Here is an 18,576-nt window from a genome sequence, read left to right as displayed (position 1 = left end):
CGGTTTGGGCCATCCAATCTCGGGCAAAGTATAGACAATTATATATTGATGGAAAGTCCAGGATGTCTACTTTCCAACGATATTGAGAGCACGCCAATTGGGCTTCTGTAGCTCTAGAAAATCCACTTCGAGTGTAGGAAGGTCAGAATCCAACAGCATCTGCAGTCCTTTTTCAGCCTCTGAATCAGATTTTTGCTCAAGTCCCTCAATTTCAGCCAGAAAATACCTAAAATCACAAAAAAACACACAAACTCATAGTAAAGTCCAGAAATATGATTTTTATTTAAAAACTAATAAAAATATAATAAAAACTAACTAAAACATACTAAAAATTACCTAAAAACAATGCCAAAAAGCGTATAAATTATCCGCTCATCACATATGAATGCGTGCCTGACAACCACTTCTGTTCTATCCGCAATAGCTTGAGTGTTTATCTCTTGGGCTCCTGGTTCAGATAAGAGTCTTCATGGTATAAGCTAGAATCAATTGGCAGCATTCTTGAGATCCGGAACGTCTAAACCTTGTCTGTGGTATTCTGAGTAAGATCTGGGATGTGATGACTGTGATGAGCTTCAAACTCACGAGTGCTGGGCGTAGTGACAGACGCAAAAGGATCAACGGATGCTATTCTAGCATGAGTGAGTCCGACAGATGATTAGCCATGCGGTGACAGCGCATTTGGACCATTTTCACTGAGAGGACGGACGGTAGCCATTGACAACAGTGATCTCCCAACATACAGCTTGCCATAGAAAGGAGTATGAAGGATTGAATGGAGGCAGTGGGAAAGCAGAGATTCAAAGGGAACAAAGCATCTCCATACGCTTATCTGAAATTCTTACCAATGAATTACATAAGTATCTCTATCTTATTTTATGTGTATTTATATTTTAATTATCAAAATCCCATAACCATTTAAATCTGCCTGACTGAGATTTACAAGATGACCATAGCTTGCTTTAAGCCGACAATCTCCGTAGGATCGACCCTTACTCACGTAAGGTTTATTACTTGGACGACCCAGTGCACTTGCTGGTTAGTTGTGCGAAGTTGTGAATAAGAATTGAGATTATGATTGTGCGTACCAAGTTTTGGCGCCGTTGAGATCACAATTTCGTGCACCAAGTTTTTGGCGCCGTTGCCGGGAATTGTTCGAGTTTGGACAACTGATGATTCATCTTGTTGCTCAGATTAGGTAATTTTATTTTAATTTTAAGCTTTTTGTTTTTATTATTTTTATTTTCGAAAAATTTTCAAAAAAAAAATAAATTATTCTATGACTTCAAAATTTTTAAGAATGGATTCTAGAGTTTCATGATGATTTGTTGAAGTCTGGTTGGCTGTGAAGCCATGTCTAATCTTTTGGACCGAGGTTTCAATTTATCATCACAAGAGCTTATTGATTTCTATCAATCTTACTGTTGAATGTAATGATCTGCTAAAGCTTGGCTGGCCATTGGCCATGTCTAGTGTTTTAGACCGGAGCTTTCACTGAAAGCTTGGCTGGCTAGTAAGCCATGTCTAATTTCTGGACCGGAGTTTTAGACTAACATTGCATGATTCCTGAAATTCTTATTAAAAATTTTGAAATCCTTATTTTTCTTTTTCCAATTAATTTTTGAAAAATACCAAAAAAATTAATAAAATCATAAAACCAAAAAGATTTTGTGTTTCTTCTTTGATTCTTGTGTCAAATTTTAAGTTTGGTGTCAATTGCATATTTTTAATTTTTCTCAAAAATTTTCGAAAATCCATGCATTGAGTTTTGTTCTTCATAATCTTCACGTTGTTCTTGATGATTTTCCTTGTTTGATCTTTGTATTTTCTTGTTTTGTGTCTTTTCTTGTTTTTCATACGCATTTTCAATTTGTTAGTGTCTATAGTTTGAAAATTTCTAAGTTTGGTGTCTTGTATGTTTTTCTTTTCTTAAAAATTTTCAAAAATAAGTTCTTGGTGTTCATCTTGTCATTCAAAGAGTTCTTGGTGTTCATCTTGACATTCAAAGTGTTCTTGCATGCATCATGTGTTTTGATCTTGAATTTTCATGTTTTGAGTCATTTTGATGTTTTTCTCTCTCCTCATTAAAAATTCAAAAATAAAAAAAATATCTTTCCCTTATTTTACTCATAATTTTTGAAAATTTGAATTGATTTAGTCATAAAGTTTTAAAATTTAATTGTTTCTTATTAGGCAAGTCAAATTTTCAATTTAAAAATTCTATCTTTTTCAAAAATCAAATCTTTTTCATTTTTTCTTTCATATTTTTGAAATTTTCAAAATTTATTTTCAAAATCTTTTTCTTATTTCTATTTCATATTTTTGAAATTAATACTAACAATTAATGTGATTGATTCAAAATTTTGAGTTATTACTTGCCTCGTAAGAAAGGTTTAATCTTTAAATTTTAAATCATATCTTTTTGTTTCTTGTTAGTCAAGTAATCAACTTTAATTTCAAAATCAAATCTTTTAAAATCTCTTTTTCAAATCTTTTTCAAAATGAATTTCAATCATATCTTTTTCAAAACTTAATTTCAAAATCTTTTCTAACTTCTTATCTTTTCAAAATTGATTTTCAAATCTTTTTCAATTGGATTTGGATCCTCTAAAGTTTGAATTTCACTTTAGAGAGTAAAGTGTGATATTCTATCCTTGAATAGTTTCTCTTTCATATTTATTATTGGTCCTACCTATAAAATCAATGGTGAGAGATCACACTTTACTCTCTAAAGTAAAATTCAAACTTTAGAGGATTCAAATCCTTTTCAATTAACTACTTGACTTTTTGTTTGATTTTAAAAGTTTTCTATTTCAATCATATCTTTTTCAAAACCACCTAACTAATTTTCGAAAACTCCTCCCCATTTTTTACTCAATAAAAAATGAGGAGGCAAGTTATTGCCAAATATTACTCAATATAGAAGGTTGATTAGAAGGTCGTTGTATCTAACATTATCTCAACCAGACATCACAGATGCTATAAATAAACTTAGCCAATTCGTGTCCAAGCCTCGAGTACCTCATCTTCAAGCAGCACATCATCTCTTACATTACCTCAAAGACACACCAGGACAGGGTGTGTACTTTGTAGCATCATCCCTTTTGTTCTTAAGAGCTTATGGTGATGCTGATTGGGCTTCATGTGTGGATACTAGGAGGTCAATTACAAGTTATTATGTGTTTTTTAAAGACTCTTTAGCGTCTTAGAAGTCTGTCAAGCAAAGTACAGTTTCGAGATCGTCAACAGAATCAATATATAGAGCATTAGCAGCTGTAGCTAGTGAAGTAACTTGGATGAGAGGACTTCTCAAAGACTTTCACATAAACATGGGGTCTTCGGTAGTGTACTGTGACAGCCAGACAGCAATTCATATTGCATCTAACCCCTCTTTTGATGAGCGCACAAAGGACATAGAGGTAGATTGCCATTTTGCTAGGCCAAAGGTATAAGAAGGGATAATAAAGCTAGTTCATTTGACGACACAACATCAATTAGCAGACATATTAACAAAGCCCCTACCAAAAGTAAAATTCAATGAGTTGTTGTCCAAGATGGGAGTTAGAAACATCTACCTTCCATCTTGAGGGATAATATTAGAGGATAAGATTTTTTTGGTTAATGATAAATTTTTGGCTTATTGTTTGTTAAATTAGATAGATAGAGATAGTTAGTTTTGACTTGCTATTATAAGTCAATTGAGTAATTTTACTGGTGATACTGGTTATTGTATATATGAACACTAAGTTAATGTTAATGACTAATTACTTTTCATTTCTTTCAATATAAAGTGTTAGAAAATACTATAACATTGACCAAAAAATTTGTGATCATAGATTAAAAAAAAAACCGTAATCATAGATTTATGATCATAACTGTAACTTAAAATAAAAAACAGTAACCACCAATCTATAGTCAAGATTTTAAACTGTGAGTTTAGATAAAAAATATTACAGCGTCTGTGTCTAGTATCATTAACAGTAACAATGAAGTTAAGTGTTTATTGTCGTTAATATCACAATGTATTTTACCATTCTACCGAACTATTACGTAATTGTAGCCGAGTTATGATGATAGAATCAGGATCTAATCATGACCATATATTCAAAAGAATGATATATCTTTTGTTCTAATTAACTAATACTCTAATTAGTAATATAACATAATTTTACTTTATAAAAAAAGAAAACCAACTTCAACAACAATGTCTAAGAGAGAGAGAGAGAGAAATATAGAGATATTCTCCACATCCAAGCAATTTTGGCATCCAAGTTTATCCAAGCAATTTTAGGTCATGCGCTTTTTCCCGCTTTCTTCTTTCCTCACGCTTCTTCTTCTCTTCTCCCCCGCGCTTCCTCTTCTTCTTCTTCTCCCGCGCTTCTTCTTCTTCTTCTTCTTCTTCTTCTTCTTCTTCTTCTTCTTCTTCTTCTTCTTCTTCTTCTTCTTCTTCTTCTTCTTCTTCTTCTTCTTCTTCTTCTTCTTCTTCTCATGCTCGTTTACGCACGGAGTGTTTTCTTCTTTTTCGCCTTCTTCTTCGCGTTCCTCCTCCTCCTCATTCTCCTCCTTCTTTTTCGCGTTCCTTTTTCTTCACGTATTTTCTGCTTATCATCATTCTTTTGTTGTTGTTGTTGCTGCTGTATTTTTTTGTCTTTTCCTCCTTTTCTCCCTGGTGAAAACGCAGTAGAAGGCGAGAAAGAAGTTTTTTGAATTGTGTATAACAGAAATGAACCAAACATGTTATTATGGTGAAACAATTGTATAGTACTGAATGAACGAAACATAATCCATTATATAAAATCAAATTCAAATAGGTTTCAGAATAATGAACCGAAACACTTACTCATGGTGAAACAATTGTATAGTACAGACTGAACAAAATATAATCTATTATATAAAATCAAATTCAAACAGCTTTCTGTATAATGAACTGAAACACGTACTCATGTTGAAACAATTGTATAGTATTGACTAAACGAAACATAATCCATTATATAAAATCAAATTCAAACATTTTTCTGTATAATGAATCGAAACACATACTCATGGTGAAACAATTGTATAGTACTGAATGAACGAAACATAATCCATTATATAAAATCAAATTCAAACAGGTTTCTGCATAATGAACCGAACACGTACTCATGGTGAAACAATTTTATAGTACTGAATGAACGAAACATAGTCAATTATATAAAATCAAATTCAAACAGCTTTCCGCATAATGAACCGAACACGTACTCACGGTGAAACAATTGTATAGTACTGAATGAATGAAACATAATTCATTATATAAAATCAAATTCGAAACACCTCTATCTACAATTTAGAGATTATCAATTCAATTCAATTCAATTCAATTTAGATTTAGAACACCTGCGTCCATTCAATTCAATTTAATTCAATTTAGCAATTGCATTCCATTCAATTTGATTGAAAAAATAATCCATTAGCCAAATGTTGGTGTTGTTGGTGATGATGATAACGAAAGAGGAGAAGAAGAAGAAGAAGAGAAAGATGAGGAGGAGGAGAAGCAGAAGAAGAATCTGCGTGCGCGAAGAAGGAAGAGGAGGAGGAGGAGGAGGAGGAGGAGGAGGTATACGTGAATTTGAAAGAAGAAGATGACGTATGTGTGTATTTGGAAGAAGAAGAAGAAGAAGAAGAAGAAGAAGCACAGGGGAGAAAAAGAAGATAAAGCGCGTGTAATGACGCTCTTTTAATGAGAGTAGTTTTTGTTGATATTGAACCTACTTGAATAAAATTTAGATGAAAAAATACTTGGATGTTTAGTATAACCAAAAAATATATTATACTAAGAGTTCTTTTATTAAAAGTTATTTTTTAATGCATAATTTCTAAAGTTAATTATTCAAAAAGAATTATACTAACAGATGGACAGAAAATTTATTTGATGAACATAGAATTTAGTGGACGCCAAAATATGTCTTTCTCTCACCTTTCTCTTTTATGTTTATTTTACTATTTTTGTGACCAAGATCAATTTTAAATGGTGAGACGACCGAGATATGTCCATTTGATATGATTGTATAATATCCATGTAATTTACTAATAAAAATTATTAGAGTTAAAAGCAAGTATGTAAAGTTGCAATTTGTACCTTCAACAATGGCAATAATGTAAAGATTATTGTGATCCTGCCAAAAGATTTCGAAAATAGTATTTAGGGAGTACTGGAGTAGTGGAGTGAGACGCCTTTCTCTACAACGTTTCCTTTCATTTTTGGTGATTACTATAATATCTAAAACTATTATTTAATTTATTAAAATAAATTAAAAATTAATATTTAATTTTAAAAATATAAAGATAAATAATTTTAAAAGATTTAAATTTATTACAAAACATAAATTAATAAATATTAAATATTAAATTATAAACATCATAGAATTTCTCTTTATCTTTTTTAGGTGAAGCTTAAAAGTGTGTGTTCCAAGTTCAAATAAACTCCTCTTTTTCTTTTCCTTCCTTGGTGAAGCGGGACCCAGTTTTTTCCATCTGAAATAGGAAGTAGGAACCACAAACTAGTGAGTAATAACTAACTACTTGGTTGCACACTTGCATGAAGTGGCTCACCACGGCCAGTCGGTCACCGAGCTATGTTAGAAAAATTTTATCAGGAATGTTAACAGATTATTAATACTTTTTATCCTCTTAAAAAAAATTTAATATTTTGATGTAACACTATTTTATGCTATCATAATTTTTTAAAATTTAAATTTTAAAATTTAATATAAAAATATATTTATTAAACAAAAAAAAATAAATTTTATTTATTATACAGACTTGATTTCTTAAATTTTGTTTTATTTATTCTATTTTGTGGACTATATAAATATACAGCAATGATATATGACTAATAAAATTTATCATTTTTGTCAATATTTTAAATACTAAGTACTAAATTCTAAATATTAAACTCTAATGCCCTAAATTCTAATAGTCTAAAAACAAAATATTCGTCTAAAATATTCGGGTAAAAGGTTTTTCTACCACACAAAACTTTACACTTAGGATGTAAAACAGAGGTAGCGAGGCACTATGACCTCTAAAAGTAATATATATAGGTGAAAATGGATTTTTATCTAAGAGGCTTTTGAAAAGAGAGTGAAAACAAAAGCGTTAAAAAAAACGCATATCTCTCGACGAATAAGCGTATCGTAATCTGGATAAGTTAAGAACGAAGAGCTATAGATACATAAGAGAAGATTTTTCAGGAGACAAACCCTCATAAGTAACTCGCGTCAAATACGACGCACCGGCCACTAAATTTCAGTACATCGCCAACCGTCGCTCTCCCTCTTAGATCAGCCAGAAGGGATAATGCCCCCAAGCAGGATGCACCTTAAAGTATTCCCCCCTGAAATCATGACAGGAATCCTCAAGAAGCCCAAAGATCCGCCGATTTGGCTGGGCCCAGAACGACATGCACCCTTTCTTATGCTTCCCCTCCTTGGTCAGAAGGGTGCACAAAAAGAAGAAGAGAAAAACCTCCACCCGAGCTGGAAGCTCCAGGTAGTCACAAACCAACTCAAAGGTCTGGATGGCCACTCAACTATTGGGATGCAGCTAAGACGGCGCCACTAAACAACAATTAAGCAGTGCTTGAACAAACTCCGAAAACGGAAGCCGCACCCCTAGTCGCATGAACATGGATTCATAAATCCACATCTAGTCATCAATTCAGGGAGAATCGGGGTTTATGTAACAAACTCTCTCATCCACCCCGGCAAGCGCAAAATCGTATTGACGCTCCGCCTCACCATCTCTGCAAACTGCAGCGGAGGATTGGAGACCTTCCTCTATGACCCGAGACGGCGTCCCCCACACATCATAAGTCACCCAGTAGTAAGCATTGGGGACACCACCAGTTGGGATAACGGGAGCCATAGCACCCTCATTCCTCTGCCGGACCATACCTGAAAAAGGGGACACCACCGTCAACCCACTTTCCGGAAAAAGAGAACCATGCAAAAGACTTTCATTAAACACACCTAAAAGAAGCCCAAAAAACAATGGCACCTTCCAATTTCTTTACCACTACCAGAATTACGAAACTACATTAAAAATAGTGGCACCCCCTGATTTCCCATCACCCTATCTAGGAAACAAACCAAAAAAAAAAGGCACACAGCAGCAAATAAACACAAGAAAAACACAGAATAAACAAAGCAGAAACGAAGGGAGCACCAACCTGATTCTCAAAGCAAGTGGAGAAAATGACGTAGTGCGAAACAAATAGCGAACGAACACGTAATGCACAAAGGACCAAACAGGAAAGCAACCATTGAATGGAGAAATAGAGAAATAGGAGAACTGACAGAAGAAAAGAAGTTATGAATTAGAGAGATATAAAAAGAGAGAGAAGCGGCTAGAAAATAAAATCCCAAATGTTTCAAGTGAAACAAGAAGGGAAAAAGGGCAAAATTGAAAAGAAAAACCAAAACTTCCCTTCACATTAAAATGTCATTATTACGCCTAGGGAACCGTAACTAGCAAAATCCCCCTTTTGGGAAAAGTAACGGATAAGTGACGGGATGGCCAAATATTTCTTGGACTTCCGATCTCGACCAAGGAACTCAGACGATGCCCTCCTGCCAGGCTTGCAGTCGCACGGCAAGATCAAAGCTCCTTCAACGATGAGACCGAGCCCACTCACTCTCTCGCTCCAGAGGCAACTATTCTGGACCCGATTTCTGGGTCCCCCATCGGAGCAGTTACGACCCAGTTACTCCGGGTCCAGGCCACCACCACGGCCCAAATTGGCCCGCTAACCCTAAACCCCTAACCAATATTCAAATTCAAATACTTTTCTTATCTTAGCCAACAAGATGAGATAAGATAACAACCTCAAACTATATAAAAGGAGTTGCGGGCTCTCTCAGGTACGTTACACATTTGTACCTTCACCTATCCTCTTAAACATATTCCGACTTGAGCATTAAAATGTCTTAACAGGTACTACCCCCGCTGCTCCAAAGATTCAACTGCTCCATCATCTCGATCGACAAATATCTAATCCATCGTACAACTTGTACTAATGACATCTCGTACAGCTATATTAAAACTATGTAACATACTCTTTTGTCCAACCACAATCAGTGAATTAATAAAATAATAATTAACAATACACACAAACCCTAATTAATTCTAATATATGTTTTATGGATGCTACTAATAAACTAAGTAGCATAGGAACATGGAATAACTCCACATTCACATATATAAACATAGTTAATCAATCACTACAAGAAAGTTTTAGAATAGCGACCGATTTTAGTGACAGAAAAAATTTGTTACAAATAGTGACTGATTTAGCGATCGATATAGTATTTCAAGGACTGGAAAAATGTTGGTCACTAAATCGGTTGCTAAATTACAATTAGTGACCAATTTTAGTGACCAAAAAAATCGATAGCTAATAGTGACTGATTTAGCGACCGATAAGATTTTATACGAGTAACATAAAGTTGGTCGCTAAAATCGGTCGCTACTTTTTAACTTAGCAACCGAATTTGCAGCCGAAATGAGGAAGTAACGCGTGGAATTGTTGGTCACAAAATCGGTCACTAGTTTTTAATTTAGTGACCAATTTTGCAACCAATAGAGAATTAAGCTTAAAAAGGTTGGTCGCTAACTCGGTCGCTAAGATGGTAGTCGCTAAATTGGTTGCTAATAGTTAAAATAGCAACCGATTTAGCAACATAATGTAGATACTAATTTAAAATGATTGGTCACTAAATCGGTCATTATTTTTAACTTAGCAACTAATTTAGCGACCACTTTCATAATAACGTTATAACTAATTGATGACTAAATCGGTCACTAATTTAAAAAAATTACTAAATTACTCTACCCTCACTAATCCTAACTCAGCCTCACCAGTGACCATTCTCACCCAAATTGGTTACTGAGCTACATTTCTCCCTCTCCGTCACGAATGTGACCACCACCGCACAACACAACACCCTTTTCGTTCACGACGTCATCGTCTTGTTTGTGTTTTTGCTAAGAGAAACTTTGAAGGCATGCTTATAATTTTATGGTCCTAGTGCAACTTTTTATCAGGACTCTTCTGGTTTTTAATTCTGTCCTTTTGAAAAGTTTTAATTTTAGAATTTTAGATTATTATCAATAACTATTTGCGGTTGGGGTATTATTGCTTCTAAATTCAAGGATAAAACTACAAGACAGAGCAGAAGGAAGTGAGGTTTGTTTTGTTTATTTGAATTTTGAATTATGATAATGTCTTATTCAAGATGGTTTTGTTTTGATGATTCCTGTTTTATTTGTTGTTTTTCTTTTTTCTCAATCTGATGCTTTTTTAAACTTATAAATTAACCAGATGGTTCACTTACTTGAATTCTAACAACTTATTTATTAAGTGAATGGTAAGAAAATAAAATTTGTTTGGCGAGAAGCACAATTATCACTTTTAAATCTTGAAGGACTATTTTGTTCCCCCAAAATTTTAATTAGGAATAAGATTTAGGTTTATTATTTATTGTTTAATTTTCCCTCTTTTGGCCTTTTCTTTCTTTTCTCTGTTTCTGTAGGAATTTAGAAAACAATAGACTAGAAGGTCCGTTACCACAGACATTGAACAAGCCTACTTTAGAGATCAGGTACATAATTTATTAATCTTAATGCAATTTTCTCCTTAAAACACAAAATGTTGTCAAAACAAGCATGGTTGTTAAATTGTTTGGCTAATTAAACTTGTGAGAATCAACATTTTTGTCAGAGGACATCGTTAATCACATGGCACAGGAATATGAGCTGGGAAAAGTTTAATATTCATGAAGTACCTTTCTCAGAAATCAATAAAGCAATTGAATGCATGATTAGACAAAATGTATCTCACTTGAAATTTATCTTTGTTTTGACTCGGTGCGATTGCTATTTCTTTATAGGCTCAGAAACTATTTGGTAACCGGTGGACAGAAATATCAAATATCAAAGGTGGTTCTAGGGAGGTAACCAGAAATTCATTCATATACTTACATGAAAATTATAATAGAAATGTTAGCAACAACTATTCTTAATACAATGCTTCCCTGCTTTTGTGTGCAGAACGGTTTTATCCTTGAATTTAGAAGCAATAATATCCCAACTGCAAGATTATTATCAATTATTAAGGTACAGTTTTATTTTGTGTCTACCTAACAAATTTTTGAGTTTGAACCTACTCTTATTTTCACGTTATTTGTGTATCCCCCAAAGTTTCTAAAATTTGTTTTAAATCCAGCACCTTTTTATGGATTATTAGTTACACACATTGGTAGTTGGTACCTATTTGGATTTGGAAAATTTTAAGATTTTGACTCAATCCCATTTACCATTTGACAATCCACGTTTGTATAATTCATTGCCCGTTTTCTATTTTTCTTCATTCCATGTTATTGTCTCTGATTTGAACATCAGATTGTATTCAGTTCTTCTTTGACTGCAGAATATAGAGACTGAGATCAAAAGGAGAATTGTGTTCAGTTCTCTTCTGTTCTTCTCTTCTATTTTTGTCCCTTTTTCATTTTTTTTTCCATTCCCAAACCAAAATAGCTTTTATATTATTTTACAGAGGTGGAGCATTGGTTTAGCATGCAAGTAAGAGAGCCACCTCAATAGAAAAATACCTTTGAGAGACAAATCAAAGACATAAAGAAATAGAAAGAACAATGTAACAGAAAATCTAGGAAGAAGGGTCATATTGTAACTTGGACTCAAGAGGTAAAAATTTATTCTCCCTATTGTATTTTTTTCTTATTGTTTAATAATAGTTCTTTGCATACTTATGAATCCATTTGCATTTGAATATTGTCTTGTGTTTGGTTAAGTGAGTTTAAGGAAGATAAATATACTGAGAGTGCAGATTGGTATCCATGGAATTGACTAATTCTTTTTTGTTTGTGCATCTTTACACCAAGCTAGTAAAGTATACTGTTCTTTCACTTTCACTATTACCTTTTGATTTTTTCCTTATAGGGAAAGTGAAGGATCGTTTGATTTTGCTAACTATTGGGGGGAAGTTGAAGATATACATTCTGTAATCCAACATTTTCGCGAAGAAAACCGTACGGTTAGCGCAATTATTGGACACAGCAAAGGTGTGTTGTCTATTTGTTCATATTATAGAAGTCCAAGAGAATCCATATCCAGTGGAAGAGAATTTGTTACCTTACATTTACATATTTGTGTCATTAAAACATTAATTTCTCTGTCTTTTATGAAGTTGTGTTGAATAATCTCTGCGCAGGAGCTAATGGAGTGCTTCTATAATTATAAAATCAGGAATAACAACCGATTTAGTGACTAATTTAGATTTTTAGTTCAGGAATTATCAACTAATTTAGCGATCGATTTTAAATTTTCAAATCAGGCATTGGAGACCGATTTCATGGCAACCGATTTAACGAATGAAAAGTGGGTCGCCATTTAGCGACCGATTTACTCAACGACCGATTTAGCGACGGAAAATTTGGTCACCATTTAGCGGCCGATTATGTTAGCGACCGATACTCTTTGGTAAGAGTTTGGTGACCTTGTTCAAAAATCGGTCGCTATTTTCTAATTAACGACTAAGGTTTTAGCGACCACCAGAATCGGTCGCTAAATCGGTCGCTATTCCGATAATTTCTTGTAGTGAATCTTTTTTATATTTATAATCAAATTTTATAAATGTAACTAGATTCACATTTGTGATCAAAGTTCATAAATAATATAATGAAATTAGATTTATATTTATAATTAAAATACAAAATACAGTGTTATAACAACTTATATTTGTTATTCATAAAATGTTTGATTATTTTGCTGTAAACAAATTTGATTTCTCATTGTAAAAATTTTGATTATTTTAATTAAAATATTTGATTTCTTTTGTTAATTACTATCATAAAAATATGTAAAAGACGTATATATATATATACAAAAACTTCTGGCGGCTAATTATTCTGACGTTCAAAGAGATTTTTAATTAATTTTTTCATCATAACATTCCCTAAACGACAACTAATCAATGAACTCTGTTATAAAAAAATTAACTTACTATAGGCAAGATGTGAAGAAATATGGGAACCAATTTCAGGCAATTGAAGACCAAAGAGTCAAAGCAATCGATTAAAGTGGGCCAAAGAAATGGGTTAAAGTGAGAAATTGACCGTGACCTGATGAAGATATATACTCAAAGTCTCAAACCTGGGGTTTGCCCAAATGAGAAGGAAATCATTTTACTAAATGATGGGATATAGGACCTTGGAGGACCCCTAAATAATCATGAACAAGTTGCATCCCAAAAAAAAAAAAAAAAAAAAAAACCACTACATGATTATATCCTTTAATTTGGCCATAAGAAGGCAATTATAAAGCTTCCAAAATCGTTGATAATTGACACCCATCTTCCACCTTTGTTCCCTCCATTGCACCCAATTCCCACCTATTCATTATATCTTCCCTTTGAGCATCTTCCCTAGCAACATCAGTTTTGTACTAACGTGTTAGTCTTATAGAAAATAATATACAACTAATAAGTGCCTTTATTAAACAGTATAGCCTTCTTAACTCAACTTTTTGTTAGTTATGAGTAAATATTTTTTAAAGGAAAAATATTATTTGCACACAAGTTAAAATTGGTTTACAAATTTTTAGACATTTAATTTACAACTATTTGTTAGGCTGCAATTCTTACGTATTTTCATGTTGCCATCTTCCTCATTTTTAAATTCAATAAGTATGTACCCCAAATAGACATTAACTTAGGTGTTCAAATATAATTACTTTTGAAATTTCTAAGTGCTAGTTTTAATAAGTTTTACGTCAGTTAAATTTTGATTGTATTATATATTTAAGAAAACCTATAAATTCAGCATTTTAGAATTTTGACTTAAAATGTGGCATCCATATATAGCATTTTATAATGGTTTGCTTATTCTGTTATTTTGTATCTCCCTTGTCAATAAGGCAACTATGTGGCTGCTTTTTGATAGCCAATGTTAGAATTCTTGTGAGTTTGATCAAGCATCCCTGGAATATTACAGTAAGATATCTTGAAAAAATCCATTAGCTTATAATAATACTAAGCTATTAACCACAGATGGCATGTCAATGGCACTAAGCCATAAAAAAAATTCACTAGATTTATAAACTCAATTCAACCAGCCAATATGATGAAGTCATCATAAAAGATGGAACAAATTCTTTACAAAGGGTTACCATTTAAAAAGCTTTGCATACTACATAAACACGCTACCCTTACCTTTTGCCTTTTCCATTAACTAGTAATGGTTACAAATGATTGACACTGCTCCACAATCATATATTCTTGATGCCATTATTCCAAAAAAGCAAGACTCCCACGCATTCCTGTCTTTTTCGTCTCTACGTCTATCTGTATGTTTTATATGTGATTTAGTCTTTAATTATTATTATTATTATTATTATTATTATTATTATTATTATTATTTTACTAAGGCCATGTTTAGTTTAGTGCTTTGAGGTAGGCTGGAAAGGAGTGTGAAAAACTGGAGTGAATCAATCTTTCGGTTTAAGTTCTTAAAAATTTTATTTCCAGAAAAACCTAAAAAAAGGAAGAATATTGGGACTTTTGGAAAATAGTTTTTGTTTGATAAAATGCACGATGATGGTGCATATAATCTCGTTATGTAACCAACAAAAGATTCTACCAACTCCTGCCAACTCTTGTTTATGGTTGTGTTTAATGGAAGTATCTTTGTAGATGTGTCTAATAAAAATATATCTTTTATAACTGTATCTAATGAAAGTGTCTTTGTAGATATGTTTCTTCAATGAATTCCGCTAAGGAGCCAAGGGAGTATTTGTACAATGTGTACAATGAGCTATTTATTTGGTCCAATATGAGTTAAAAAATGAACATTCAGGATAAAATATTACTAATTTCTCAAATACAATACACCCATACTATCTAGAATAACCATCCGATACCAGAAATAATAAACATCTGATATCTTACTGAATTGAACATCCCTAAACTCCTATTGTACACATTGTACAGATACTCTATTGGCTAACTATACTTCCTTTTTTTGAATATGTCTTTTTATACATGTGTCTTTTAATAGAGGTGTCTTTAATATTAATTATTGTTGACAATAAATTGATAGATAATATATTAGTACCCTATATTTCTCATTTTGTTGGAAATCGAATTTTTTAAAGGTTAAAATGTTAGCTTAATAAAAAAATTATAGTGGCTTCTATTGTTTGGATCATAAGTTTGTGAAGTGTTTTTTATTGATCAACATTTAGTTGACTATGATCCCGAGTTTGAGTATTAAAAACAAAACAAAAACTTTTACTAAAACATTTATTCAACACTAGATATATATTCGAATTTCTTATTATAATATAAATGCAAACGCCAAATATTCCGTCCACGTCTAATGAATTGTGCTCAAATACCAAGTTAATAATCAAATTCGTTGTAAAAAGATTAACACATTTTTTAAATTGACCCTTCCAAAATTTGTTAATTATATTTATTTTTAAAAGATACAATTATAAATTAAATTAGTCCTTTTATAAGTTAGATGATAATGTGTCACATTAAATATTACATAGTATAATAGTGTAATGACATGATAAGTTAATAACGCATGTCACGAAATAATTTATTAATTATAATATTTTAAAGATCAATTCATAAAAATTTGTTTTTTAAGAATAAATTTAAGTATTATCTCTAAAAATTTTAAACACGCTTTAAATCAACATTATATAATAGGATAAAGGCGCTGACATATTACATTAAGTCAAACATTCCTCTAAAATACTTGAGAAATTTGTTGAAAATTAGATTTTTAAAATAATATTTTAACTATTTTAAATATAAATAAAATTTTATAGACAAATAAATTAAGAATATTAAAACGAGTTTATCACAAATCGTGCTAGGCATTGTCGTTAAGGATTTATTATTGCTCTACCTATAGGTGGAATGATTTCGACGGAAATCTTTTAGGGTTAGACGCGGATCATTAAGAATACAGTCTATACCAATATTCTTGGAATACTTAGAGCAGCACAACCTCTTTCTTCTTTTTAATTGAAAAATATGTTGCAAGTAACTCTTGTTAATATTTGAGAAGGCTTAATGTTATTAAGAGAAAGAGAGCACAAGTTACAGATTAGACAAAAATTGAAAGTGTTTTGGGATATATTTATATTATTGTATCTAATCTTCCAGGATTAGACGTGGATTATTAAGAATACAGTCCACACAAATATTTTTGGAACATTTGGAGCAGCATATCCTCTTTCTTCTTTTTAATTGAAAAATATTTTGCAAGTAACTTTTGCTAATATTTTAGAAGGCTTAATGTTATTAAGAGAGAGAGCATAAGTTACGGATTAAAAAAAATTGAGAATGTTTTGGGATATATTTATATTATTGTATCTAATGCTTCTTTTATATAATTCAATTCATGCAACGGTCATATTTTCAAAAAGATCAGCAACGGTCATAATCATCAATTCAAAGCTTTTATTTTTATTAGAGTGTCTCATGTGGTACTAAGTTTGAAACATAATCTTAAAAACACAACAATCCTTCACATGTTTCAAACTTAGGAAAAACTAGAAGAACTAAGGGAGGTTGAGAATATTTTGCATTAGTGGAGTATTCAAAAGGATAACTTCACCTTAGGTCGAATGGGTGACAACCAATGTTCTGAAAATCGGACCGGATCAGCCGGTTCGACTGGGTTAACTAGAAACCGGTCATTTGACCGGTCCGGTTGATGCCAGAAACTGAGCTGCAAAAAGTCGGAGAAAAAACTAGACGAATTGGTGGTTAACCGGTAGACTGTATGAACCAGCCGGGTTTTTTAGCCTCCCGGTTCGCTACTTTATAAAAAAAAAAAAGAAACCAGAGAGGCAGAAAGGCTCTCTTCTCAGTTCTCTCTCCAAACACGTAACCCTATCGCAGCCACTTTCAAGCTCCAGAACGTGTGCCAGCCCCCGCCACTGTCGCCGTCAACATTGACAGCCCTCTCGAAGGTTTGCTCGGCGCTCTTGAAGGTCAAGCTAGTTGTCGTCGTCGGCCCTGAGTTGCATATTTTTTTTGTTTTTGTCGTCTTCTCCAAACAAGAAACTCTATCGCAGCCACCTTCAACTCAGTTGTAGACTTCTCTCATCGCCGTCGCTCACGCACATTCGCTTCTCGTCGGCGTTTTAGTGCTTCGTCTATGTTCTCTCTTTCTCGTAGCTCAGTCACTGTTACCGTTGCCCGTTGGTAAGCGTCCATCCCTCTACTGCTTCTTCATTTTTTATTTTTGGGAGTTAATTGCTATTTTTCTGGATTTAATTATGTTAATTGTTGATTGTTTTTTTCTGGGTTATTTAGTTATTTTCTGAGTTAATTTTCTTCGTTGTTCATTGTTGTTAACAGGGCTGGATTGTTGTTTTGTTCTGACTTCTGGGTTAATTCTTATTCATTATTGGTAATTTTCTGCGTTATCTTTGTGCTATTTTTTCTAATTCTAAGTTAATTTACTAGTTGTTGGCTTGTTGTTGAGTGAAATTAGTTAAACTTAAAAACTTGGTTTGTTATATTGATTCTGATTTCTGAGTTTTGTTTTGTTATATTGATTCTGATTTCTGAGTTGTTGGTTGCTGATTTTTTCTAATTCTTCTAATTATGAGTTGTTGATGGTACTTTGTTGGGAATGAATGTGTCAGTATACAATTGAGATACTTGTGCTCTTCAACTGGTTTTAGCTCTGATTTGATGCTGAAAGAAGAGTTTTCAGTTAAAATCCCGGATGAGAAAACTGATAAGCTTCGCTCTATTATTCTTTTGTTGATTTATTCTCTTTTGGTTGTGCTGGAAATGCAAAAAGGATGTTGCTGGTTAATTTTTTTTTGTTAATTATATGAATTGATGGCTTGATGCAGAGTTCTTCTGCTTTTCAATTTTTTTTATTTTGTTAATTATATGAATTAATCATTTTGTAATTCTGATTTTGATATAAGTTCAATTTCAGAACCTTGGATTTTGAATTTGCTATATTGAATTTTGTCATATAAGTTTAATTCTGTTATATTGAATTTTATTGAATATAATTCTGGATTTTGAATGTTGTATGAATTGATATAATTTTCTGGATTCTGAATTGCTGTCATTCTTAATTGTTGTATGTAATTTGGATTTTTAGATTTCGGATTCGGATCCGCTTATTAAGCCATGGCAAATCCCTCACCCGATTCAATCAATCATGGCATTTGCGGACATGTTTCTGCATTGAACTGCGTATTTTTTTCTTTTGTTAATCTCCTTATATGTTGTATTGTGTTGTGTTCTTTGTGACTGGCATAAAGCCACTATTGTTATATGGTGGAAATATCTAGAATGAGGTAATTGTTAAGAATGTAGTTTAGGGGATTTTTTTATTTTTATTGGTACCATTTACATCTAAATAATAGAGGAACCTTGTGTTAATTATTATGAATAAATTATCTCTATTAGTGTTTTTATTGAGCATCTTAATGTATCCAGTGTTAATGTTTTTAAGAAAACTACTAACCTCTAAT

The 18,576-nt window shown here is 32.4% G+C and overlaps 1 long non-coding RNA gene across 1 annotated transcript; it reads left to right on the top strand.

The window, feature by feature from the left end:
- Nucleotides 1-9,900: 9,900 nt before the first annotated feature.
- LOC112750480 (uncharacterized) lies at nt 9,901-12,574 on the top strand. The gene is made up of 6 exons (XR_003175848.3): nt 9,901-10,222; nt 10,569-10,637; nt 10,926-10,988; nt 11,086-11,151; nt 11,591-11,739; nt 11,995-12,574. It is a non-coding gene; the product is annotated as an uncharacterized lncRNA (long non-coding RNA).
- The last annotated feature ends 6,002 nt before the right edge of the window (nt 12,575-18,576 follow it).

This window comes from Arachis hypogaea, chromosome 15 (assembly GCF_003086295.3).
Source record: "Arachis hypogaea cultivar Tifrunner chromosome 15, arahy.Tifrunner.gnm2.J5K5, whole genome shotgun sequence".
Taxonomy (NCBI): domain Eukaryota; kingdom Viridiplantae; phylum Streptophyta; class Magnoliopsida; order Fabales; family Fabaceae; genus Arachis; species Arachis hypogaea.
Note: the sequence above shows the minus strand (reverse complement) of the source record. Positions and strands in the feature narration are given on the sequence as shown.